This window comes from Hypanus sabinus, chromosome 31, assembly GCF_030144855.1.
Source record: "Hypanus sabinus isolate sHypSab1 chromosome 31, sHypSab1.hap1, whole genome shotgun sequence".
In the NCBI taxonomy this organism is placed as follows: Eukaryota; Metazoa; Chordata; class Chondrichthyes; order Myliobatiformes; family Dasyatidae; genus Hypanus; species Hypanus sabinus.
In genome coordinates this window covers 9,376,192-9,403,043 of record NC_082736.1, presented here as the reverse complement: position 1 = coordinate 9,403,043, position 26,852 = coordinate 9,376,192, and the positions used below count along the sequence as shown (strand labels likewise).

Genomic DNA, 26,852 nt, shown 5'->3' with positions numbered 1-26,852 from the left:
AAATAAGGTATAAATTATACACCTTGAGATATTCATGCATACAGGCAGCCGCAAGGCAAGAAACTCGAATAAACCGATTTTCAAAAGACCAGAAGCCAATGCGCACAGAAAGAGAGAGAAAGAAACAAACATCGAGAAAACAAGAGAAGCAAGCTCACAGCATCCCGAATCAGACTGGATAACAGATCCGCTCCCGGAGCATCCGGAGTAGGCCAAAAGACTCGATCCCCGGTCTTTGCATCAACGAGACAGAAAAACTTCGTTGTTCAACCCATTGATGTTTTTCCCGAAGAACAGCCCAGAGACAGAGAGAGAAAATACGGAAGGGACACGGTGGAAATTAAACAGAATGTGTGACAGCAGGGCTACTGAAACCGTGTTGATTAGGTAATGCATAATACGTCCATTGCTGACATGTCGGGAGCGAGGTCTCCAAATGAGTGGAAGCACAGACATCAGAGAGATTATAACAGAGGGCAGGGGTGAGGAAACACGGAAAAGAATACAGAGAGGCGCGATAAACATCAACAAAGGGCAGTTATTAAGGGAAAACATGTGATGTCAGCAAAGAAAGGATAAATAAAAATGAAAGTAAAGAATGGGAAGCGTGCACAACGAAGCAGCGCAACACCACATTCAGCCAATAGCAGAGTGGCACAGCGCGAGCGTCTTGGGTCGAAAGGCCTGTTTCAAGGTGGCGCGATTCTGTGTTTGTATCTTAGATTTGTCCATCACAATAAAGGGTTTAATTGAATCGTGTAATGGACAGAGGGTGTGGATGGGGATCCCAAAGGGTATAAATAGACAGAGGGATTGGTGACTGGACCGACACACTCAGTGTGAACACATCATCCGACATGTTTTGATGTGTTCTAGTTTGTTGCGGGAGTCTGGGTTAGAATGAGAGCAGGAAGCTGCACTGGTCGGTTCATCGAGAAAATGTGAAAGTTATGAAATCCATCCTTGATTGACTGGCCAGCCAAGGATGAATAATAATTTTGCACTCAATCATGTATTTAAAAAATTCTGGACTTCGTACACGGGTTCACAGGGTTAGACCACTCGGCCGATAGAAGTCTGCACAGATCGAGTTCTATGAATTGTTTACTTCTGATATTTTCGATGATAGATGAAAATTCTGCTAACTGCGATCGTCGGATATCACACCCGCGTCAATTGTCTGGAAAACAGCTCTGTTCACCATTATATCACCACTGTTCCATCATTCTGCAGGAGGTTTGGTTCCTGAACCATCTTCAGTGGTGCATGACTGTAGCTCGACCTGCTGTCTGAATCCGGTTTATCACTCTGATTCCCTGCCCTGGTGTAATTCCTGTAATGCTTAGTTAAGTTCTCCATCTTCCAACAGATTGGTTGTCCAAAAGTACCAGTAATTCGCTCGGAATCGGACTGAAGTGAGAATGATCCCTTCAAATTTCGAAGAGTTCCACATCGCCTCTTGCCTGTCGCATTATAAAACCAAAATATATAAATGATCTGTTGAACAACACGGCGTTAGGTTCGAATGAAAGTTCCTTTCGTTAAACCCTGAAAACAATCGGTGACTGCAAAGCTGGAGGAAACTGAGACACTTCTGTGTGAAGGACACGAAGAAACTGACTGCAGTATTGCAGTGAACAAACATCAAGGTAATTCTGTTCACACTCTTGTGCTCTTTCATGTTTTTCTCATGATAAACCAACAGCAGTTCCTCGTTAGTATAGTGGTTAGTATCCCCGCCTGTCACGCGGGAGACCGGGGTTCAATTCCCCGACGGGGAGACGCTGATTTTACAGCTCTTCTTCAAGAAGAATATTGTCTAAATAAACAAATAAAACTGAACAATTATTTAACATTGAAGTGATCAGTCCATGGACAATGGGAAGGTGGACTACCTCTTGTTACTCTGAGTGCAGAATGGTAGAGTCTTCCAAGAAGAAAGAAACGTTGCGTTGAAACTGTTTCTTCAAATCTCCCTGGGAGTGTCTGTATCCCGCACCATTCGTTGTTACACTCAACGACTGAGTCCATCACCCCGACCACAGTAAACCGTGGCTTCAATTGTCAGCTATCAACGTTCTCATGGCCCCACCACTTTAGCAAAACAACTGCCCATCATAACTCTTCATTTGCATCCTCATCTTGTTTTGGTACTCATAGTGATTCCAGGGCCCTGCTGTGCAAAGGAAAATTAGACTTTACAAAGAACTTTCTTGCCGAGGTTGACTACACACTGTCTGTGAACATTCTTCACTTGCTGTAGCTCTTCCCACTTCCCTTCCGTTCTGTAAAGGACAACATGGATTGTGGGTGCAGTTGAATTGCCCAGAGAATTCAGGTCTCTTCACTGATCCTGTCATCGTCTATCCTGAACAGGAGGGTTGTAGATCAATAATGTAGACAGCCGTCCTTTGGGTCATCACTCCGCAGAGTGCTGTCAGGCAAGAAATTAAAACAATGTTCAATATCAGCAACTGGAGTTGAACAAACTTCCTAGCAGGGATTCTAACATAATTTGCATGGCTACTGTTGACGATGTTCTCAGATATATCAAAGATGTTTGTGGGTCATACCAGGTCAGTGATGGCACAATTACCTCCGCTCTCCGCTGTTCAGTTTTGAGAGGCGATTTTGCAGCGTGCTGGCGTTTTGTTAGAAAATCAAGCGCTGTGTTGTTATCCAGCTACTGCAACACTAGGGCCATACTGATGCTCTCACGAGCCCGTCTGGTATGTCTCCAGAACAGGAACACTACAATCCAGTAACATTGCTCAGTCTCATTCATCCTTCAACGCTGGCAGATGGTATGCATTTATTACTACATACGCCAAATTGTAATAAACCCTTGACAGCGTTTGGTCAGACTGGAGACACCATTTATATGGAAAGGAGATACCCTGGGACAATCAATACAGTAGGCCTATCAGCAGACTCCGTACGTGCCATCAACAGAAGTTGTGATATCACTAATGACTCATACGTACTGTTACCTACATCTGATCCCCTTACCCCGTAGTTGCAATAACAGATTTCACCCTCATCCTCACGAAGCAGCTTCAAAGATAAGGATTCATGCAGTCCATCACAAGAAATTTAATGCCATCGTTCAAAAGAGTTCCATTGGGAAGTGTAATTTTCTGGGCAGTTGAGTGCATTGCTCCCGTCACAGCTCTGACATTGTTACCAAAGTAAACAACAAACTTAATCTTGCCCGAACCTCGTCACCCCCATTTGGCATCCAGTAGATTTTTCTGGGTTCTGGTGAGGTCATAGCTGGACGAATCTGCCTTGATAACTTATCTGACGTCAGCTCTGAACAACCTATGTGCTCACTATCATCGGCGCACTAACTCGAGTCCTCGGTTTTTTTTGTTATTTGTATTTGCAGACATTGTCAGCCATCCAATTTGCTGTAGGTCCGATTTCAGCCAGTCATCCAATTCGCTGCAGGTCGCCTGAATGAATGTCGTGTCCCTTAAAGAGCTGTCAAAAACTTTACCAGAGCTCTTGACTGTTTTTTTCTGTGATAGCTGGGATGGCTGTGCCTGCGATGCTGAACCAGAACTTATTCTCCACACCTCTGCACCATAGATCTGGATTAGGTTGTTTTGAAACGCATCCGGGCCCACTCCACCAGCTTTTCGAGCACCTGCGGAATCTACCGGCATCCCGTGACTAATTCTGTGGTGATTTTGAGGTCATCCATGAATGCCCTGATTGGTGGATTCCGTTGAGTGGAATTCATTCTGTGCCCTTGGCACTCTGGTTCAGCAGACTTAGTAAGTATGCTCATGGCTAGGGAGAACTGTGTCACTGAGATGGTACATCCTGCAATGATACCGATCTCCACTTTGTGACAGTTTGATGTAAATGCTTCTGCAGAGACCCTCACCAGGAAGTCGCTGTAATAATCAGCGATAAGGTCTCTGATGCTGCTAAGGACGTTATTGGTCAGTGTGAGCTGCACCAGCTTGTGCGAATGGAACCATGTGCATTTGAGAGGTCGAGCCACAACACTGGCAGGTTGCCCTTGTTCTCATTGGCCTCCATGTTGAACTGTTTCACCACACCAACATGTTCCAGACAAACCGGCATCCCTGAACTGCAGCTTTCTGGACTGAGGTATCAATATATGTGTTCTTTGCTAGGTAGGTGCACAGCCAATTGGAAACGGCACTGAAGACGATCTTCGCCTCGACACACAGCAGGGAAATGCAGCGGAACTTGCATATCTAGGTGGCGTTTTCCTCCTTCGGGATCCACACCGCTTCCGCCGCCCTCCACCGTTCTGTGATCTTCCCCCTTCTCCAGAAGACTCGCAGCATATTCCACAGACGCAACAGGAGTTCGTGCAATTCTTGAACACTGTACGAGGTGCTGCTTGGTCCTGGAGCCGAGCTTGCCCTTGCTTTGCGGATGACCTCTCTGACTTCCTTTAGCTGCAGCTCTGACATGTCGAACTGCACATCCCGTTCAGGGGATCTATTAGGATGTTGCCCTCTCCCACCTCCTGCTCTCTTTCAGGATCACTGTAAATCTTCTTCAAATGTTGATCTATGTTTTCCTACGAACAGGCCAGTTTCCCACTGCGCCTCTGCCCCAGCAACTCCTTGGCGAATCTGAAGGGGTTGGTTTTAAAGACAGAACGTTTTCAGGCCCTTTCAGAACGCCAACGTCAATGCCACTCCGCCCGGGGGAGGGCCTTGATCTTTTTTCGTAGTATGCACTTCAGGTGGGTCAGGTTGATGAGCTCCTCCTCTCCTACGTCACCGTAAGACTGGGCTGCTCGTCCTCCCTCCCTCTCGCGCACCTCTGAGTGTATTTTTCCTTTAGATTCATCGTAACTTTTGTGGCGGTCCTCCTCTCAGAGGACACAGATTATGTTGCAAGTCCGTTCTGCCCCGGTCGCTGTCTCTTCGGGCTGTGACTGACTCTCCAGTCGTCAACACTCTTCTCGTGGTTGTCACGCAGTCTTTGCTGGCTGTCTCTCATGAACTCAGGGTCTAAGATGATGCCTCTGGACACAGCTTCAGTGATGTCCCTGAAATCATCAGTTGTTTCGGGCATACGATTCATAAATAAAGATACTGAATTAAATTGATCAATATCCACAGTTTTTATGAGAATCCATAATACTCATTTACGTGAACGAAGGATTATGGACTAAATACTTTATCGAGGTACAGTACCATAGCTTCTGTCTATCCATACTTCCCAGATCCTTTCTATGATAATGAAATCAATGACATGGCCTTTATTTCCAGACTAAACATATCCCAACTCGGAACAAATTTGAAACATCCCGTGTTCTCTGCTGACGAATTCCAAAGTGCTCGTCCACATCCACTTTACTCCACCTTCTGTCCAACATCCAGGGAGACAATTTATGTACTGTCACAGTACGCTCTGCTGGACGCATTCAATCATTCCCATCTCTAATCATTATACACAAAGGCAATCCGTTTATAATCTTTCAAAATTTAAAAATTTAAAACTTCTCAGCTCTGTTGTCAAACCAATGCCCTCTTGTTTTGAAACACCCCCTTCCTGGGGAAACAACTAAGCCTCACATTATCCATGCCACTTATGTTCAAATATATATATGTATATATAGATATATGTCTCAAATCATTCCTTGATCTACATTGCAGGGCATATGCAACTTTATTATTATAAAGGCCCTCAATTCCAGCAGCGACCTGCTGAATCTGTTCTGCATTATTTTTATAATTTAATACCAAAATTTCTATAGAATGAAATGTATACAGAATATTCTCAGAAACACCTCAGCCACGTGTTACATAAATGTAACAGAATTTCTTATTCGTTTATTCACTCAGTGCCCTGACTGATGAAGGCGTTTGTCTGATCCTGATGATCTTCATCACGCTATCTACCTGTAACATGCGTTCATTGAACTCTGCACTTGCACTCCTCGGACCCTCTGTACCATAACTCTCCCCGGGGCTCCAGCCTACACTGTTTAAATCCTGCACTGGTTTCATTTCCCACAATGCTGTGCTTCACATGTATCTGGATTGAAGACCGTTGGCGATTCCTCATCACACACTGCTAGATCACCCCCTTGCACTTTTATATCGCTACCTACACGATCTACACTGCTGCTTATTTTAATATCATTTGCAAACTAATACGCCTTCTACTTTCACACCCAAATCATTCATAAAGAGCGTAAACAACACACTGAATTGAATTTAATTGAGTTGAATTGAATTGGATTTAATTTAGTTTAATTGACTTTATTTCTTGTATCCTTCACATTAGCAGTACGAACCTTTACGCTACGTCTTCGTCTAAATGTGCAATGTGTAATTTATAGTAATTTGTAATTACAAGAAGGATACTTATGTGAGAATGCTGTCTTGGACTCTACAGTTCAGCATTTAACACCATAGTTCCATCTAGTCTGCACAAGAAGCCCTAAGACCTCGGCCCTAACCCGGCCCTGTGCAGCTGTATCCTGGATTTCCTGTCATATCATCAGCAGTTTGTAAGAGAGTGCTCCCTAATCTCAAACCCTCTGACTGCCAATACAGGAGCCCCTCAGGGCTGCTTAATGAGTCCCCTCCTTTACTCCCTGTACACCAATGTCAGCATCGCCACACACAGCTCCAATATATTAATTAATTTCGCCGACGACACTACATTGATTGACCTAATTTCAAACAGTAACAAAGTGGCCTACAGTGAAAAAGTAATTTCTCTGACACAGTGGTGTCAAGAGAACTATCTCTCCCTCAATGTCGGAAAAACAAAGGAGCTGCTTGCGGATTACAGGAGGAATGGAGACGGGCTACACCTTGTTGACATCAGTGGATCTGTGGTTGAGATGTTAAAACAACTTCCAATTCCTCGGCATCCACATCACTGAGGAGCTCACATGGTTGTGAACACCAGCTGTGAGGTGAAAAAGGTACAATAGCACCACTTTCAACTCAGACGGTTGAGGACGTTTGGTATGGCCCCCCAAATCCTTAGAACTTGTTTACAGTGGCTCAATTGGAAGCACCCTGACTGGCTGCATCACTGCCTGGTATGGGAACTCTACCTCCCTTAATCGCAGGAGTCTGCAGAGAGTGGTGCAGACAGCCCAGCGCATCTGTATATCCATATAATCATATAACAATTACAGCACGGAAACACGCCATCTCCGCCCTTCTGGTCCGTACCTAGCGCTTACTCTTACCTACTCACACTGAACCGAACTCAGCCCATAACCTTCCTTTCCTTTCCTGTCTAGATACCTATCCAATTTTGCAAAATGACAAAACCGAACCTACCTCTACCACTTCTACTGGAAGCTCGTTACACAAAGTTCCACTCTCTGAGTAAAGAAATTCCCCCTCATGTTACCCTTAAACTTTTACCCCCTAAGTCTCAACTCATCTCCACTTGTTTGAATCTCCTCTGCTCTCAAAGGAAAAAAAAACCTATTCACGTCAACTCTATCTATCCCTCTCATAATTTTAAACACCTCTGACATGTCCCCCCTCAACATTCTACGCTCCAAAGAATAAATACCTAACTTGTTCAATATTTCCCTGTAACGTAGGTGCGGAAACCCAGGTAACGTTCTAGTAAATCTTCTCTGTACTCTGTCTATTTTGTTGACATCGTTCCTATAATTCAGTGATCAGCACTGTACACAATACTCCAAATTCGGCCTTACAAATGCCTTGTACAATTTTAACATTACATCCTAACTCCTATACTCAATGCTATGATTTATAAAGGCCAACATACCAAAAGCTTTCTTCACCACCTTATCCACATGAGATTCCACCTTCAGGGAACTATGCAACATTTTTCGTAGATCACTCTGTTCTACTGCTTACTTCAATGCCCTACCATTTACCATGTATGTCCTATTTGGATTATTCCTAACAAAATTTAGCACCTCACACTTATCAGCATTAAAATCCATCTGCCATCGCTGAGCCCACTCTTCTAACTGGTCTAAATCTCCTTGCAAACTTTGAACTCCGCCCCCCATGATTCAGGACGTTTACGAGGACAGGTGTGTATAAAGGGCCCGAAGGATCATTGGGGATCCAGGCCTTTCCGACCACAATTTATTCCAGTGACTAACATCCGGGAAGCGATACCACAGCATAATAGCTACGTTCAAAAGGTTCCAGGGCAGCTTCTTCACCAGGGCATTAGACGAATGAACTCACGCTAATTTAGTGCACACTATAATACATTGCCTGTTCTATTTATTGTAAATTATTATAAATTACAATGATTGCTCATTACACATTTGTACGGAGACGTAACGTAAAGATTGTTACTCCTCATGTATGTGAAGGATGCAAAAAATAAAGACAATACAATTCAGTTCAGTTCCATTCAAATTCAGTTCCCAGCACCGATCCTCCTGGAACGCCTCTGTCCACAGATCTCCAGTTGGAGTAACACCCTTCTACCATTGCTTTCTGTTTGCATTCTCCACCGAGCCTAAATGCTCTGCCATGAAAGGCCTTGTTGAAAGCTTTTCAAGTTCTATTGATGCAATATCCACAGTACGGCCTTCATCACTCAACCATTTTACATGAAGCATGAGATCATCTTCGTAAACTATAATCTCACGCACACAAAGGCATGTTGGCTACCCTGAAAAAAAAATGCCTTTACCGATGTCAGTAGATTGTATGAGTAAGAATTAATGTGAAGATTAATGCACGAGTCAACCATTTCCTGAATTGTCTCTATTGCCTTGTTAACCAGGGAAACCCAATGATCTTGAAGTAAAGGAACCATTAGGAAGTATTGATCATAACATGATAAGTATTTATCTACAATTTGAGAGGGATAAGTGCAGATCAGAGGTGTCAGTGTTGCAATTAAATAAAGGAGACTACGGAGCCATGAGGGAAGAGCTGGCCAAAGTGAAATCGGCGGATGCCCTGGCAGGAAAGACAGTGGATCAGCAGTGGCAGATATTCTTGGGGATAATACAAAAGATGCAAAAGCAGTTCATTCCAATGAGAAGGAAGGATTCAAAGAGGGGGAAGGGGCCACAGTGGTTGACAAAGGAAGTCAGAGATTGTATAGCATTAAAGAAAAAGAAGTATGACAGGGCTAAGATGAGTTGGAATACAGATGATTGGGAAAGTTTTAAGGAACAGCAGATCTTAACTAAAAAATCAATACGAGAGAAAAAAAATCAGGTATGAGCTCAGTCAAGCCAGGAATATAAAAGGGGATAGCAAAAGCTTTTATAGCTATGTGAAGAGAAAGAAGATAGTTCAGAACAATGTTGGCCCCTTGAAGAATGAATTGGGAGAAATTGTTATGGGAAACAGGGAAATGGCAACAGAATTTACTGCGTACTTTAGATCGGTCTTCACCAGGGAGGACACAAGCAATCTCCCAGATGTATGGATGGGCCAGGGTCATAAAATATCAGAGGAATTGAGATAGATTGACATTAGGAATGAAACTGTGATGAGTAGATTGATAGGACTGAAGGCTAATAAATCCCCGGGTCCAGATGGTCTGCATCCGAGGGTTCTAAAAGAATTGGTTCAGGAAATTGCGGATGCATTGGTAATCATGTTCCAATGTTCCTTTGATTCAGGATCAGTTCCTGAAGATTGGAGAGTGGCTAATGTTATCCCTCTTTTCAAGAAGGGAGGGAAGGAGAAAACGGAGAACTATCGCCCTGTTAGCCTAACGTCAGTCGTGGGGAAGATGCTTGATTCCATTGTTAAGGACAAAATAATGGCACATCCTGATGGCAGTAATAGGATTAGGCCGAGCCAGCATGGATTTACCAAGGGCAAATCATGCTTCACTAATCTGTTGGAGTTTTTTGAGGGTGAAACAGGGATGTTAGACGAGGGTAAGCCAGTGGATGTTGTGTACCTAGATTTTCAGAAGGCTTTCGATAAGGTACCACATAGGAGATTGGTGAGTAAAATCAGAGCTCATGGCATTGGGGGCAGGGTTGCAACATGGATAGAAAACTGGTTGGCAGATAGAAAGCAAAGGGTAGCAGTGAATAGGTATTTCTCGGACTGGCTGGAGGTGACTAGTCGGGTACCACAGGGCTCTGTATTGGGACCACAGCTGTTTACGATTCATGTCAACGATTTAGATGAGGGCATTGAAAACTATATCAGCAAGTTCGCTGACGATAGTAAACTGGGTGGCAGTGTGACATGCGAAGAGGACGTTAGGAGAATACAGGGAGACTTGGATTGGCTGGGAGAGTGGGCAGATACTTGGCAGATGTCAATCAATGTGAATAAATGAGAAGTTATCTACTTTGGAAGCAGGAACAAGAGGGCAGAGTATTGTCTGAACGGTGTAGAGTTGGGTAAGGGAGAAATGCAAAGAGACCTAGGAGTCCTAGTTCATCAATCAATGAAGGTGAATGAGCAAGTGCAACAGGCAGTGAAGAGGGCAAATGGAATGTTGGCCTTTATTACAAGGGGATTTGAGAACAAGAGCAAGGATGTCCTTTTGCATTTGTACAGGGCCCTGGTGAGACCACACCTGGAATATTGTGTACAGTTTTGGTCTCCAGGTTTGAGGAAGGACATTCTGGCAATTGAGGAAGTGCAGCGTAGATTCACTAGGTTGATTCCTGGGATGGCAGTGCTGACTTACGCAGAGACTGGAGAGATTGGGCTTCTACACACTGGAATTGAGGAGATTGAGAGGGGATCTGATTGAAACGTTTAAGATAATTAAAGGATTTGATAGGATTGAAGAAGGAAATATGTTCCAGATGTTGGGAGAGTCCAGTACCAGAGGGCATGGATTGAGAATAAGAGGTCAGTTATTTAAAACAGAGTTGAGGAAGAACTTCTTCTCCCAGAGAGTGGTGGAGGTGTGGAATGCACTGCCTCGGAAGATGGTGGAGGCCAATTCTCTGGATGCTTTCAAGAAGGAGCTAGATAGATATCTAATGGATAGGGGAATCAAGGGATATGGGAACAAGGCAGGGACTGGGCATTGATAGTGAATGATCAGCCATGATCTCAGAATGGCGGTGCAGGCTCGCGGGGCCGAATGGTCTACTTCTGCAGCTATTGTCTTGTCTATTGGCTCATCAACAGTCCACTGTAAAATCAAGTGTATAACAAGCTGTAGGGTTTTACTGATAATGTAATGGTTTCTCTGTTGCTGCAACGTTTGGGTTATGACTCGAGATAATGAGGTTAGAAATGTTGTTGTTTCTTGTGAGCTGCAAGAGAGACTTTCGCTGTCTTTTGGCCGGGGAGAGATGAGGAGTCAAGACACGATTGGAGAGATTTGGTAGACCACCGGACGAGTTGGACTTGGAGCGAGCGCCCGAAGGGCAGCGACGATCGGAGGAGGTTGATGTTGGACAATCAGCTTATCGGTGATCTCCAACTTTGTGCAGCAGACTGTTTCATAACATTAGGCCCTTTTCTTTTTTTCGTTTTTTTTTACTAACCATATACTCAAAGTAAGAACCATAAAGCCTAATCGTTTAATCGCATATTGTGTATTGTTTGTTATTTCCGTACTGAATTGTAACAGGGGACACATCGCGCAGCATCCACCCAAACGAGATTTCAGTTTGGCCGGGCCGGGGAGATCACCCCCTATATTAAGCTGCTGTCTAAATAGAGAGTCATCTGTGCAATTAAAAAGAATCTACAAAGATCTCCATGAAGGCCGCTGAAATCTGCTATCCTGCCTCATTCACTCAGTAATCTCTGATGTATTCCATCCAGTCTGGTGAGAGTCCCAACGCTCCCAGCAGCTTGCTATAAACATGCCGCGGAATATCCGCGAATCATCCTGAACTTTCTTTACTGCGTCACGTTCAGTTTGAGGAATATTGACATGAACTAATCATCTCGTGCTTTGCCCAGAACCTCTGTCACCAGGCATACGTTCTGTTCTTTGCCCCTGAGATGTTCCACGTTCCTACCTTCCCTGCGATGTCCTTCTTGTTTTTTAATGCATGTGCAAAGTGCCTTGCTATTCTCCCCAGTCTTGCTCTGCTAAATCATTCCCCCTCCCCAGCATCATTCCGTACTACTGATTCTCTGAAGAATTTGCATATTGCTGAAAATTTATCAAAATGGCCTTGTCTAAATTCCACTTACTGAATATTCCTTGTGGTTCCTTTTCCTTTTTGACTGAATTTGCAACATTCCTGAACAGCACGACTGTAAATAAGTCCCAGAGGTTAGATGTCACTTTACTCAATAACAACAGCTCCCAGTGTCTACTCTCCCCCGTTCCTGCCAAACACAGTTCCCATTAGCTTGCCCTCAGATTAGTAAATTCCACCAAGACTGTGTGCTTATTTGGCGATGACTGTTTTCAAAATAGTCACTCACAGAAATTCCTCAGCGGCATGACTCATGCCCCAATGTAAGGTCACTTAAATGTCTCTAATGTATCTGCTTCTAACACTACCCCTGGCTGCGAATTCCATTCATTTTCTGAGAGTGAAAAGAGAACCTATGGCATCCCCCACTGCTATGCATTCCTCCAATCACCTGAACATTACACCTCCCTCCCATCTTTCCCGCCACTTCCACCCGGAGAAAAATGTTCGGACTGTCTAATCGATACATGCCTTCTATCATCAAGTCAAGTTAAGTCGCTTTTTATTGTCATTTCGACCATAAACTGCCGGCGCAGAACATAGTAAAAAACAAACAACGTTCCTCCAGGACCATGGTGCTTCATGAAACAGGACAAAAAATACACTAGACTATGTAAGACAACACAAGATCTACACTAAACTACAGACCTGCATAGGACTACATAAAGGGCACTAAACAGTGCAGGGTAGTATAATTAATAAATAAGACAGTAGTCACAATAGAGGACAAATTTCAATATAATAATAAATGATGCAGATGTCAGTCTAGACGCAGAGTATTAAAGATTCTGATGGCTTGGTGCAAGTAACTGTTGCACAGTCTGGTTGTGAGTGCCCGAATGCTTTGGTATTTTTTTTTCCAGATGTCAGTAGGGAGAATATTTTGTATGAGGGGTGCGTGGGGTCATTCACAGTGTCATTGGATTGATGGGTGCAGCGTGTAGTGTAAATGTCTGTAATAGCGGGAAGAGTGACCCTGATGATCTTCTCAGCTGACTTTACTATCCGCTGCAGTTTTCCAACCAGGCAGTGATACAGCTGCTCAGGATGCTCTCGGTACATCTTCTGTAAAATGTGGTGATGAAGGGGTTGGGAAATTGACTTTTCTCAGCTATGGCAGAAAGTAGAGACACTGATGTGCTTTCTTGGCTATGGAGCTGAGAGACCAGGTGAGATTCTCCGTAAGATGAACACTGTGTTGCTTTTAACTATCTCTACCGAGGAGCTGTCGATGTTCAGCGGAGGGTGGTCGTTCCGTGCCCTCCAGTAGTCAAGAACCATCTCTTCTGTTTTGTTCACATTCAGAGACAGGTTGTTGGCTCCGCACCATTCCGTTAGCCGCTGCACGTCCTCTCTGTGTGCTGACTCGTCGTTCTTGCTGATGAGTCCCACCACGGTCGTCTTATCGGCGAACCTGATGATATGGTTCGAGCTGTGTATTGTTGCACAGTCGTGGGTCAGCAGAGTGAAAAGCAGTGGACTGAGCAGACAGCCCTGGGGAACCTCCGTGCTCAGTGTGATGGTGTTGGAGATGCTGCTCCCGTCTGAACTGACTGAGCTCTCCCAGTCAGTCCGAATTTTGAATACCTCTTTCAAGTCACGTCTTATCCTGCTCCCTCCAAAGAGAAAACTGCTCCCTTCCTCAACATGTCCTCACAAGACATGCTCTATGAAGTATAAAGTTCAATGTAAATATACTGTCAAAGTTTACACGTGTCACCACATACTACCCTAAGATTCATCTTCTTTTTTGTTCGCATAAGCACATCTGGTTCCATGATGTAATGGTGAGCACTCTGGACTCTGAATCCAGCGATCCGAGTTCGAGTCTCGGTGGAACCTGTTTCTTGAATAATTGTGTACAGATTATCTATGACAATTTTATTGAGGGCCTCATCGGTCGTGAGACCAGGCCTTTGCGCCTGAAGTACGGAGTACGAGCTCCGTGATGCTGAACGAGGACACAGTATTTTCGAAATTCGAAGACATTAATGATGACTGCAGTTTATATTATTATCCTTCAGTTTTTTTTAAGCAAGTGTTTTCTTGCTTGTTAGCGTCATGTTATTTTTTATTGGGGGGAGGGGGCTGGTTGGGATTTGAAGTCTAATATTCCTGTTGGCGTTTTCAGGTGTGAATGAATGTGTGGATGCGGAGCTGGTGCAGGGGCAGGGTTTCAAGGTTCTGGATCATAGATTCATGGAGTCATAGAAAAGTACAGCACAGAAACAGGCCCTTTGTTACATTTGATCCGTGCTACATCATTTAAGGGGCCTAATCCCATCGACCTTCACTGGAGCCATATCGCTCCATACCCCTGCATGCACGCACCTATCCAAACTTCTCTTAAATATTGAAATCAAATTTGCATGCACCATTCATCCTGGCAGCTCGTTCCAACACTCTCACAACCATCTGAGTGAAGAATTTTCCTTTCCTGTTCTCCTTAAACTTTCACCTTTCACCCTTAACTCATGCCCTCTGGTTGTAGTACCTCCCATCCCCCGTGGAAAAAGCCCGCTTGTATTTACCCAATCACTGGGACTTCATCTGTGCAGGGGTGATCGATACCAAAGGGATGGTTTGCATCTTCACTGGAAGGGGCTGGTGGTCAGTATCCTGAGGTTCATTGCTGTTTTTTTCACCACACGTTTTCTGGCAAACGATCATCGCAATCCGCAAACAAGTGAAAATCCACAGATGCTGGAAATTCGAGCAACAAACACAAAATGCTGGAGGAGCTTCACAGGCCTGGCAGCATCTATGGAAACAAGTACTTCTTCCGTAAATGCTGCCTGGACTGCTGCTCTCCACCTGCATTTTGTGTGTGTTGCCAGTGTAAACTGTGTCCGCCACACTTTTCTCTGGGATGCTACAACAGCCGCTCTTTGTAAACCTGTCCGGCTCAGTGTCCTGCAAAAACAAACACGAGGAGACTGGGACTAAACATGGATATACCACCCGGTATGGCGAGAAGAGGCAGACATGCAGCTCACCGACAGCTCCTTCCCACCCCGCCTTCACCGCCCTACCTACCCCAGCCCGGGAATAGCTCTCTCTGCCCACTCACTCTGCATTCCGAGTTCAGTCGCTGTTACACACCGCCTCTTTCTCGCAACCGCCGTCTCCGGAGTCAGTGCCGATCACCGAGCCTATCGGTAAAGCTGCTCTCGGGGCGATGTGCTGCTGGTGGAAGGAGGACGCCGGTAGCGCTCTACTCCCGTGCCCAGGAGTACTCTATTCCCGGCTGCTGTCTAACCGCTCCCAGGCATGGATTCTGCTGTCCTGTCAATCAGGTCAAGGGGCGGAACGACGCTGCGCATGCTCTCATGTTTGAAAGACGTCACAGAGCGAAACATCGCCGTTCCTTCCCTCAGTTCACTTTCTGAGCGTCTGTTCGGAGGGTCCGAGGCTGCGGGAGGGTCAGGGTGCATTTAAACCGGGTATTAAACATATTGCCCACTTGGCATAGTTTTTTCCAAAGTGTTTCAGCTGTTCTCTTGCATTCTACAGTCACTGGGACACACTGAGGGAATCGGCATGTGTGCTGGGAAGTGTGTGAATTTATATCTCACAGCAAAAGACCCTATTTAATGATCCGAAGTGACGGAATCGGTCACCGAGTGTAACGCCGAATGGCTCTCGATTATAGACCCGTTCATGGATTACTAGAGAAGGGGTGCTGAACACAAAATTCTCGATGAACCCTCCCATCCCGAGCTATCTGCCGTCTGGAGATGCTGGAAAAATCTGTACATGCTGGAAATCAAAGTAATGCACACAAAATGCTGGAGGAACTCAGCAGTCCAGGCAGCATCAATGGAATTTAGTAAACAGTCGACGTTTCTGTCTGAGACCCTTCATCAGGGCGATCATACGGATGTCAGGGTATAAGAGCGCTCACAGAGTCACTTTGATGTCTGTTTGTTAAGTGTCGAGCAAGCGCCTTTCACACATCCCCTTTCACTGTGTGACTGGAGGGGTCTTAGGATTTTTTAGCGATTCAGTCAGTTAATGAGTTCAAAGACTGGCCAAAGAAAGGGCTCCCATTAACGTCCAACTGCGTGTTCTTTCAATTGTTTGAAACCTTTCTAATCAGGATTTGTTTTCCAATTCGCTGATGCCTGAAGAAGGGAACCATTTCTAGCGCCGATTCTGTCAAGAGGCGATTTGCTGCCCAAATTCCATCACTATGTGGACTTTGCAAGTGGGGGGGGGGGGATAACGCGTTGGACCTAGTTTATACAAATATCTCCCACTCGTACCGGGCGGAGCCCCGCCCACACCTCGGTTACTCATACCACATCTCTGTTATGCTAAACCCAGCATACAGACCGCTCGTCAGGCGCTCCAGACCAGCTCAGAAGCAGGTGAAAACCTGGCCAGCAGGAGCTGTCTCTGCTCTTCAAGACTCTTTTGAGCAAACTGACTTGCACATGTACAGGGAGGCTGCAACTGATGGCGACTCTACCAACTTAGAAGAGTACACGGCACCAGTGACTAGCTACTTCAGCAAGTGCATTGATGATGTTACTCTGTCCAAGACCATCACTATACGCGCTAACCAGAAGGCATGGATGACCGTGGAGGTGAGTGCGCTGCTGAGGAACCGTGATCCGCTTTCAGAGCAGGCGACAAGGCAGCCATAAGAATAGCAAGGGCCAAATATTCCCGGGCCATCAGAGGGGCAAAGCGTGCACACGCCCAGCGAATTCACAGCCACTTCCAGGACAGCAGCGATACGCGGCGCATGTGGAAGAGCATGCAGGATATCACCAATTACAGGACATCACCTGACTGTATAGGTGATGCCTCCCTCTGAGTTGCGATGAATAAATTCTACGCCCCCCAACAAATGACCAAGTGCTGTGTCTCACCGTGGCCGATGTGAGAAGAACCCTGAGCAGGGTCAACATTGGACCAGACAACATTCCCGGTAGAGTGCTCAGTGGATGTGTACACCAGCTAACAGATGTTCTCACTGGCATCTTCAACATCTCCATGAGCAGCGCCACCGGTCCAACGTGCTTCAAGCCCGCCACCATCGTTCCCGTGCCGAATTCTTCAGTGTCCTGCCTAAATGTCTGCCGTCCCGTTGCACTCACATCCATCATCATGACCTGTTTCGAGAGGATCGTCATGAGGCATATCAGGAGCCAGCTGCCCCCCTCACTGGACCCCCTGCAGTTTGCGTACCGTCCCAACCGCTCAGCAGACGATGACATTGCCATCACCCTCCACCTGGCACTAACCAACATGGAGAATAAAGACGCATACGTTTAGATGCTGTTCATAGACTTCAGTTCCACATTCAACACAATCAACCCTCAGAAACTGATTGGATAGCTGAGCCTATTGGGCCTGCACACCTCCCTCTGCAACTGGATATCAGACTTCCTGACTGGGAGACGTCAGTCAGTCGGGATCAGGTGCAACATCATGTGAACAAAACAAAATAAATGGTTGTTGACTTCAGGACGGCATGGAGCGACCACTGCCCGCTGAAGATCGACGCCTCCTTGGTAGAGATCGTTAAGAGCTGCAAAGTTCTTGGTGTTCACCTGGCGGAGAATCTCACACGGTCCCCCAACACCAGCTCCATAGCAAAGAAAGTCCAGCAGCATCTCTACTTTCCGCAAAGGCTGAGTAAAATCCAACTCCCACCCACCCCGCCCCCCAACTTCATTACATTGTACAGGGGCTGTATTGAGAGCATCCTGAGCAGCTACGTCACTGCCTGGTTGGGAAATTGCACCATCTCGGATCGCAAGAATCTGCAGTGGATAGAGAGGTCAGCTGAGAAGATCATCGGGCTCTTTATTCCCGCCATCACGGACATTTACACCACACGCTGCATCCGGAAAGCAAACATGATTATGAAGGACTGCACAAAGCCCTCATACAAACTCTTCTCCCTCCTGCCGTTTGGGAAAAGGCACCGAAGTATTCAGACTTTCACGACCAGACTATGTAACAGTTTCATCCCCCAAGCAATCAGACTGCTCAATACCCAGAGCCTGGACTGACACCTTACTGCCCTATTGCCCTATATATTATTTATTTTAATGCCTGCACTGTTTTGTGCACTTTATGCAGTCCTGGGTATGTCTGTAGTCTAGTGTAGCTGTTGTTTTTTTTTCTGTCTGTGCTGTATTTTCGTAGTTCAGTCTAGTTTTTGTACTGAGTCCTGAAAAACACTATGGTCCTGAAAAACGTTGACTTATTATTTACTATGTTCTGTAACAGCAGTTATGGTCGGAATGACAACAAAAGTGACTTGACTTGTCTTGATTTTCCCTGCAGTCCGAACACAGAGTGTTGTGTTTCTCCGGTCTGTGGGAATGACGCGACATCCACTGGTCGGAATAGGAACAACAACGGGGTAAGGAATGATCCTTCAGAATGCAGCGCGGAAACTGATAATCGAGTTACAGAACTGAATCTTGTAGCAAAGGAGACGGTCACTACCTGAATCTCCACTCGATCATGAGGCTATTGCGGTATAGTGGTGAGCATAGCTGCTTTCGAACCAGTAGACCTGAGTTCGATTCTCGGCCATTTAAAAATCTACAATTTCAGGCTATAAAAATAACCTCTTTCAGAGCACTATGTACATGGAACTCCCGGGACCAAGTCGACCACACACACTAATTCATGGGCGATTATCTGTGAGACTAAGCGTTTTATAAATTATCATTCAGTATAGCAAATCAGAGATTGAATACATATCCTTCTTCTGTGATGAAACCAACTGAACTCCGACTGAACGATCGAGGACCCAAAATTAAATAAAAAAACACAACACTAGTTCAGGCAAGTCCGTGAATTCCAAGGATTCCGCTCGAGGAAACACAGACTTTCCAGTCAAATCGAACAGACAGTTGTCTGACCAAAGACACCCGCATCTCGGATATTCTCTCCTTTCCCCTCTTCCATCGGGCGGAAAGCACAAACGCCTGAAAGAACGTATCACAGTCTCATGGTTAGTTTCAGTCCCGCTGTTTTGTCTACTGAATCGTTTCTCAGTACGATGAGGTGTACGTTTGACCTCACAATCCACCTCGGTGTGATGCTATAGCTTATTATTTACCTGTACAGTTCTTTCCCTGTCACTGTTGCACTTTATTCAGCATTCTGTCATTGCTTTGCCTTGTGCGATCTCAATGCACTGTGTAATGATTTCATCCCTATGAGCAGTATGAACGGAGAAGGTTTTTACTGTATCTCGGCACGCGTCTGAAATACAACAGTTCGAATTCCCAACGCGGCAGCAGAAGGGAACCCCGGCCTCCGTTCAGCGCAGCGTTTCCCAGCTGGCAATGAAACACAACAGAGAAGAAACATCTTCCGGGTCATTGGCCGCCAACTTTTCCGGTAACAGCCGAACGCGCACACCGATGCGACGCAGAGGCAGGTTTACTGGAAAGTATGAATAGATGGTTCAATTCTGTGTTGCAGAACGTGACCAACAATCGCTGCTGGGCTAGACCCGGTTTGCACAGTCCACATGACCGGTTAGCATCAGAGAGGCACGGACAATATGAAACAGAAAATGTTGGAAATACATAGATATCAGGACTCGAAGCTGCACGAGGAAATATTAATGGATCCCGAGCGCATCGCCAAATAATTCAGACACGACTACACACTCCCTTCTGAGTTCCCTTCCGGTGTTTATCCAAACGGAAGAAGTGCTGCGCCTGTCCATTCACCTCCTCCCTCACAACATTCAAGGTCCCAAACAGTCCTTCCAGGTGAGAAAATACTTCAGCTGTGTGTTTGCCTGGCCATCTAGTGTATCGGGTGTTCCCTATACGACCTCATCTCCATACGCGAGTTGGATTGGGGAACCATTTAGTCGAGCAAATTTGCTCCGTCCGCAACGAGGAGGATTTCCCAGTGGTCAACCATTTTAACTCCACGGCCCATTCCAATTCTGCCATGATGGTCCATGGATTCCTCTACTGTCACGATGAAGCCAATCTCGGGATGGAGAAGCGGCACTTCATATTTCGTTTGGTAGCCCTCAGACTGGTAGGATGAACATCGATTTCCTTAACCCGGTAATTTCTCCATTCTCCTCTCTTTGTTTTAGTTTTCCATTCGGGATTCCCTCTGGCGTCTTCAGTTTTCCTCGCACGTCTACAGCCTCCTTCTAGTCATCCAATTTAATTTCTGCTTTTCAACCATTTTTGTCTTTTCCACCAGTCACCACCGAGCCTCTCATTTATTTCCCTTTCCCCAACATATCTACCTTCCGTCCTCACATATCACCTTGTAGGTTGAACTTCTCTTTCCCCGCGTTGTTATTCTGGTTTCTTCCCACTTCCTTTCAAGTACTGATGAAGGAACACGGCCTGACCTTCCGATTTATTATTCATCTCCATAGATGTTGACTGACCTGCTGAGGTCCTCCAATGTTTTGTGTGCGAAACATTAAATTTGTTTCCCTTTATACAAATGTCACCGGCGTGCGTGAACTTTGCAGTGGAGCAGCAAGTCGTCGCTTTATTTAACTTACACGTTGATGTGAGCAAGAAGTGAAACATCCCGGCTACTGGGTTCACAAAACGACCCGGAGAGTCGCAGTGAGATCCGTGAGGCAGCCACCGTCCACTAGAGGGCACCTAGGGTCGGGGTCCTGTGTAGCAGCGCACAACACTTCCAAATTCAAAGGACATTCATTGCGAAAGCACAAATATGCTACCATTGGATGCGTTTCCTTGCGGGGATTTACAGTAAATGCAAAGAAACAGAATATAATCAGTGAAGGAGTGCACACAAGACAGACAAACAATGTAGAAAACATAACAGACTGTGAAAATACAAAACGTAAAATACAGATAAAAATAATATAAAGTTAATCTATGGGGGACCATCCCTCCATGGAAAACATCCCCATGACCTAAGCAGACAAGATGTGAAGAAGGAAGTGTGGAACGCTTGGCTCAGAGTTGGAGATCTTTTCCCAGAATCAGAGGGGTTCCTTGTGGCAATACAGGGCCGGGGGCTAACCGAAAAATATTAGAAAAACATAATAAACGTCATACAAATTAATGACGATAAATGCAGAAAATGACAAGAACCACCAGGAACAATCCAACACATTACAGGATTGAGCAGCAGTTTAACTCAATCTGATTATTTACATGGGACAATCAATTGACAAACAACAGTCACCAAAATATTGATTTAAAATACAAACTCATAAAAGACAGAACACCTTATGATAAATACAAACCTGTTCTAGATTATGGTCAGAGTCCTACACATTAATTTTTGTCTGATCCATTATTACAGATAGGACAATCCATAATAACCGTCTGAATATATAATATTACCGGATGAAAAAGCAGTAACAACGTACATAATCGATATAGCCATTGCAAACACACATAACATACTACAACTAATAAGTGAAAAACACCAGAAATATGCTGAATTAAATGAAGAAATTTAAAGACAATTGAGAATGAACAGGGTGTAGAATGTCCTAATGTATTATCAACAACAACTATCATCTCATAGTCACTACACAATAGTATTAAACGGTAAGGAGAGCAAACCAATATTTCCGGAAATCTCCTGAAATCCACTATACTATACACCACTAGGATGGTCGGCAGTCCGTAGCTATTGAGGAAAGAGTGTGCGTCAGTGCGCCCGGACTTCAGGTTTTACCAGCTTGAGCTGAGAAAGTCATAATAATAATAACAAAGCAAGAAAGTCGACAGCATGAAATGTCGAGTTTGAAAGTGAGTTGTGGAAACAGTCAATGTTGGTGTGAGTTAAGTTGAGTGAATTTATCCCTCTGGTTCAAGTGGCGATAACATAAATTTAAATATGAAATGCATTGGTGCCCTGTACGAGTTTCTGCTGGTTTTATCGTCCATGTACAACATATTCAGTTTATAGCAATATGAATGCAAGCAAGACAGGTCGTGGTAGTGTTCTGTTTTCCGTACGTGGATATATGTCTTTTTAAATGAATGTTTTAGGGACAGCACGGAGCGCACAAAACGGACAGCAAAGGCCACTGGATCAACAGCGCCCCTGGATAGGCTTGAACCACCAACATTTCGGATAACAGCCGAACAGCGGCTGACAGATTGCATAGTAGAAGCCACCAGAATAAATGTGGAAAACAGGGGATCTTGCTGGTTTTGCAGGCAGCGAACAGTGATCGGAGCTTCTTTTTACAATCTGTATCCGTGGGAGGGATCAGGGAATCAAAACCGATATAAACACGTAGTCGGAAGGATTCGAACCTGCGCGGGGAAACCCCAATGGATTTCTAGTCCATCGCCTTAACCACTCGGCCACGACTACAAGTGCTCTAGTGAGCTTCCACCTATAATTTATATTACAGTAGAGTCAGATAGAGTTATTTACCAAAGTAAATAGTGGGATGTGTCATCAAAGACACATTTAGTCAGTGATGTTTTGTAGAATCCATCGTTTTTGGAATAGAGCTTGGAACTGGGGTTTAAATGTTAATTTACATCCTTTGATGTGTATTACTTCACATGTTGTCATTGCTTTGCTCTTTGTTCTAGTGGTTACCCATGGTATTTTCCCCAGCCTGTGTTTTAGGGCAACTTTAAAAACTTCAGTGTTTGCGAGCACATTTATTTTTGCTGATTTTGTTTGATTTCATACAGTTATATTGCGTTTCAATATAGAAACATAGAAAACCTACAGCACAATGAAGTTCCTTCGGCCCGCATGTTGTGCTGAACATGGACTTACTTTAGAAGTTACCTTGGATTACGCAGAGGCCTCTATTTTTCTAAGATCCATGTACCATTTTTCCTAATCTCCATATACCAGTAATACTAATTCCCGTTAAATAACCGATGTACAGTATGGTATGAAATAGGGTACACTTATTGTGTTTCTTCATATTTGTATTCGGATAATATTTTTATATCCTTAACTGTATTTTTGATTAGTCATAAATGCTGCTGTTCCTTCTGGGCCATATTCACTGATACATATTAACAGTAATATTATCCCCAGGATTTTCCGTGGACAGAAAAAGAGGAGATGTTGGCTACGGAGGATTTAAAATATGTAAGATAACATCGAACTCGAATGGCTCAAAGACAGTGGAAGCAGACAGATCAAGTGTCTTTGCACCAGCCATGTGCCTGGAAATGAAGATGTCATTTTGTGGAACCGCTTTACATCTTCCATTTTGTGAGAAATAAATTTCTGTGTTTTAAAGCAAACACAAAGTTGTTTCAGGTGATTTGCGGGTTAAGAGATATTTTCCAAATTCGACGTTATTTGTGAGGTGTTTTTGTTATAATATAACAGGCAAATGTGTGAATGTTGGGGTTAATGCCTGTCTGGAGTTATTTAAACTGCTTTCTAAACGGAACAAAGAGCCATAAATTACCAATTGACGCTTAATGGGAAGAGGGAAATAAATGGATGCCGGCCTGGAGCAGAGCTAACAAAAAGGAGAATTCAAGCCAATCAGATGTCCTAATGCCAATGACGCTGGAATGGGACAATTGCATTGGAAAATATGAATATAGAAGTGGAAACTTCGAGTGTGCTAGCAGTGATAACTCTTGCCTGAAACCCACCATCACAAGGAAGATCCCCCAAATCAGTGACTGGGAGAAGGAAGGATCGATCACGTGGCCAACTGAGCTGCCTTAATATGGTGATATAGTTGGGGAAAGTAGTCTGAGTGAGTATTGGTGCAGAGTGAACAGCAGAATTCTTGTTCTAAGTTATTGGACCGGTGTTGACATATTTGCGTTGCCATTTATGCAGAGACAGAGAAGTGCGAGTTTTGATTATTTACAAGTTGCAGAGTAAATTTCTAACCTAGTTCCATTGCCAACACTAGTAGGACTATCCATGGCCTGGAACAAAAATACTCTCCCGGATGCATTTCAGATATTCCATTTCTTATCCTGCACAAAAAAAATGATCTGGTTAATTTTGCAGAAGTTGAAATGTCTGATTGTTGTAACCCTCTTCACCTGACATTTCCATGTTATTTGCCAGCAGATCTGCTACTCAATCTTCTACCAACTATGGAGAGAATCGCAGTATAATCCCAGCAAAGTGGTTGTTCGTTATTATTTTATTTATTCCTAAACTGAACTCACACCTACGAGGAGTGACTGATAGGTTCGTGCCCTATTGTAGAAGGAGTCAGTTTTAGAAAATTTAACTCAATTATGTTTCAACATAGTCCCCTCCTACATTTACACAATTAGTCCAGAGTCGTGGAACATACGGATCTTGGACCACAAGAAAGTGTCGAAAGCAGGGGTGATTGATAGGTTCGTGGCCTGAGGTAGATGGAGAGGGGATATAAATCTCTCGTTGCATGCACACGCTGTTCAGCTCTCTGAGTGATTGTGTAGAAAGTTTGAAGATAATTGCTCACGAGGGTGATTGATACATTCGTGGCCTACGGCGGAAGGAGATGAGTTACTAACTTCAAACATTCTGCATTATCTCTCAAAGTGTTGGCCCGCTGGTGCATGTAACGTGAATTAAAACGTCTTTTCCTTCTACCTTAAGCAACTAACTTATCAATCACACCAGGCGAATTATTAAGTTCAAACTTTCTGAATAATCAGTCAAAGAATTGACGTGCTTGTGCATGTAACGAAAGCTCTATAACTCATCTCCTTCTGCTGTAGGCCACGAACTTATCAATCACCCCCGTACGGATACATCGGCTTTTCTAAAGAACATGCACGATCAGGATTTGTTTTCTCATGTGCTGATGTGAGACAGGCACCATTTGCAGCCCTTCCGACTCTCTGAGAGTTCGACCCTCACTCAGTCCGATCGGTGATGAATGATCATTGGCTGTTGTATAACTCACTCTGTTTGAGAATGGCGATGTCAACTGGCCGCAATAAAACCTGCTGCAGAGTGAGGATTGATTCGACAGAGAGCAGCTCGGGGTCTGTGGAATCACATGGAGCATGGGAGACGTTTCGTTACTCGAAACTCCTGCAACATGGAGCGATAGTGGTATAGGGATGAGAATAGCTGCCTTTCAAGCAGCTCACCCGGGTTCGGTTCCCGGCGATCGCCGTGTGTTGTACCTGTTTTTCAGCACCTGTCTCACAAACATCTCTGCCTGGAATCACTCAGCCACGTTACTTCTTTCTCTGTGAAATTAACATTTCTGTCCGTCGTTCGTCTGCCATTTTAGCCCAGTGTTTCTCTTTCCGAATGTCTTACCGCCATCGTGTATTGGTGTCGCCCCATCACAGATGTCCCCCTTTTCACTTCCCACCCAACTTCTCACCTTCTTTGACACTGAAAGATATCTTCTTCTCTCAGCATTTCTAACCGAGTGTCACGATCAGAAAGGTTAATCCCGTTTCATGACTCACAAATGTTTCTTGAGATAATGAGTGTTTCCAGTAGTGTCTGTTCAATCAGTTCAATACCAGACACAGCTTCATGCAGCGGAGAACAAGCTGTGCTGGACAATCGCTGAGCACGACAGGAATTGTCTTTTTACCCGCGAAATTCTCAACAAATCTCAGAAAGTGATGGAGTGTGTGGACGGAAACTTAAATTGGAAGCACAAGTTTTTTATTTTTTAGTGAAATGTGTGTTGTGTACACAGGTGACCTGACGGGGATTTGCGGTAAAATATTCTGCTGAAGAATAGCAGATGATGGTTTGGATCTGCCGGCCTCTGGATAACGGGCCCAGTACATTACCGCCGCGCCATTCTGCTGATAGGTAAATAGCTCTGTTCTTCTCCTGTCTTTTTATTTGTTAATTTTGCCGCTTTCCCCCGATTATCTATTGTTTTCTTTGTTAGAATATATTGCCTGTCTAATTTCCCTCGTGTCTCTCTTACGCGTTTACCTTCCTCCCCGTCCTCCTCTCCCAGTTCATATCTTCCTACCCCATCCGGTTATTATCCGGTGTCTGTGCTCCGACCCAGCAGGATATCTGGCTCCCGACATTTCAGCAACGGATGTGATTTTCATTATCATTCTGACTATATTCCTACGGCCCTGCAGACAGGCACACTGGTTATCTCCCTCTGTGTCTCCTTGCCTTCCTTCTCTTTGTCTGCGGCTGTTATTTAGATTATAAACACAAGGGATTCTGCAGATGCTGCAATTCCAGAACACAGAATGCCGGAGCAAATCACCAGGTCAGACAGCATCTATGGGGAGGAGTAAACAGTCGATGTTTCGGGCGGGGATGCCCCCTGGCCCGCTGAAATTCTCCTCCACTTTGTGTCTGTTACTTTAGTCAGACGTTGATGTAACGAGCAGCGACGGCAGTCTGAGGTGCAGGGGAGAATAAACCCACCCTCCGGGATTTATTTTACCAATCCCGAGTCTCGTTCACCTGCCAATCCGTCCATCTGATCGAATGCAGGTCAGAATTCCGACAGTTCTGAATGGACCGCAAATCTCTATGTCTCAATGTTCGAATCTCTGTATGGTCTTGCCGTCGGATGCCTTGCCATTCTCGCACCAGACGGTTTAGAAAGTGGTTAAGAGACCTAAAATAAGAGTGTTTAGTGCTAATGTAAAATAAAAGCTATAGTAGAATAATGGTAGGGAAAGTCTCACTGGCTTCAATCTCCTCAGGAGGTGCTTTCTTGGTGATCTCTGTGGCTTTGGTGGTCCACTCTCTCGAGGAGTAATTTTTTTTGCGGTAATGAGCGGTTAGCCTCCACCTTCCTGATTTAGTCGTGTCCACGTTGAGACTCACGTTG

At 44.7% G+C, this 26,852-nt stretch overlaps 3 non-coding genes across 3 annotated transcripts; 2 read left to right on the top strand and 1 right to left on the bottom strand.

The window, feature by feature from the left end:
• The first annotated feature begins 1,709 nt into the window (after positions 1-1,709).
• Positions 1,710-1,781, top strand: trnad-guc (transfer RNA aspartic acid (anticodon GUC)). The gene has a single exon. It is a non-coding gene; the product is annotated as a tRNA-Asp (tRNA).
• Positions 1,782-13,888: 12,107 nt separating this feature from the next.
• Positions 13,889-13,960, top strand: trnaq-cug (transfer RNA glutamine (anticodon CUG)). Its single transcript has one exon. It is a non-coding gene; the product is annotated as a tRNA-Gln (tRNA).
• An 8,405-nt stretch (positions 13,961-22,365) lies between these two features.
• On the bottom strand, positions 22,366-22,447 carry trnas-aga (transfer RNA serine (anticodon AGA)). The gene has a single exon. It is a non-coding gene; the product is annotated as a tRNA-Ser (tRNA).
• Between the last annotated feature and the right edge of the window lie 4,405 nt (positions 22,448-26,852).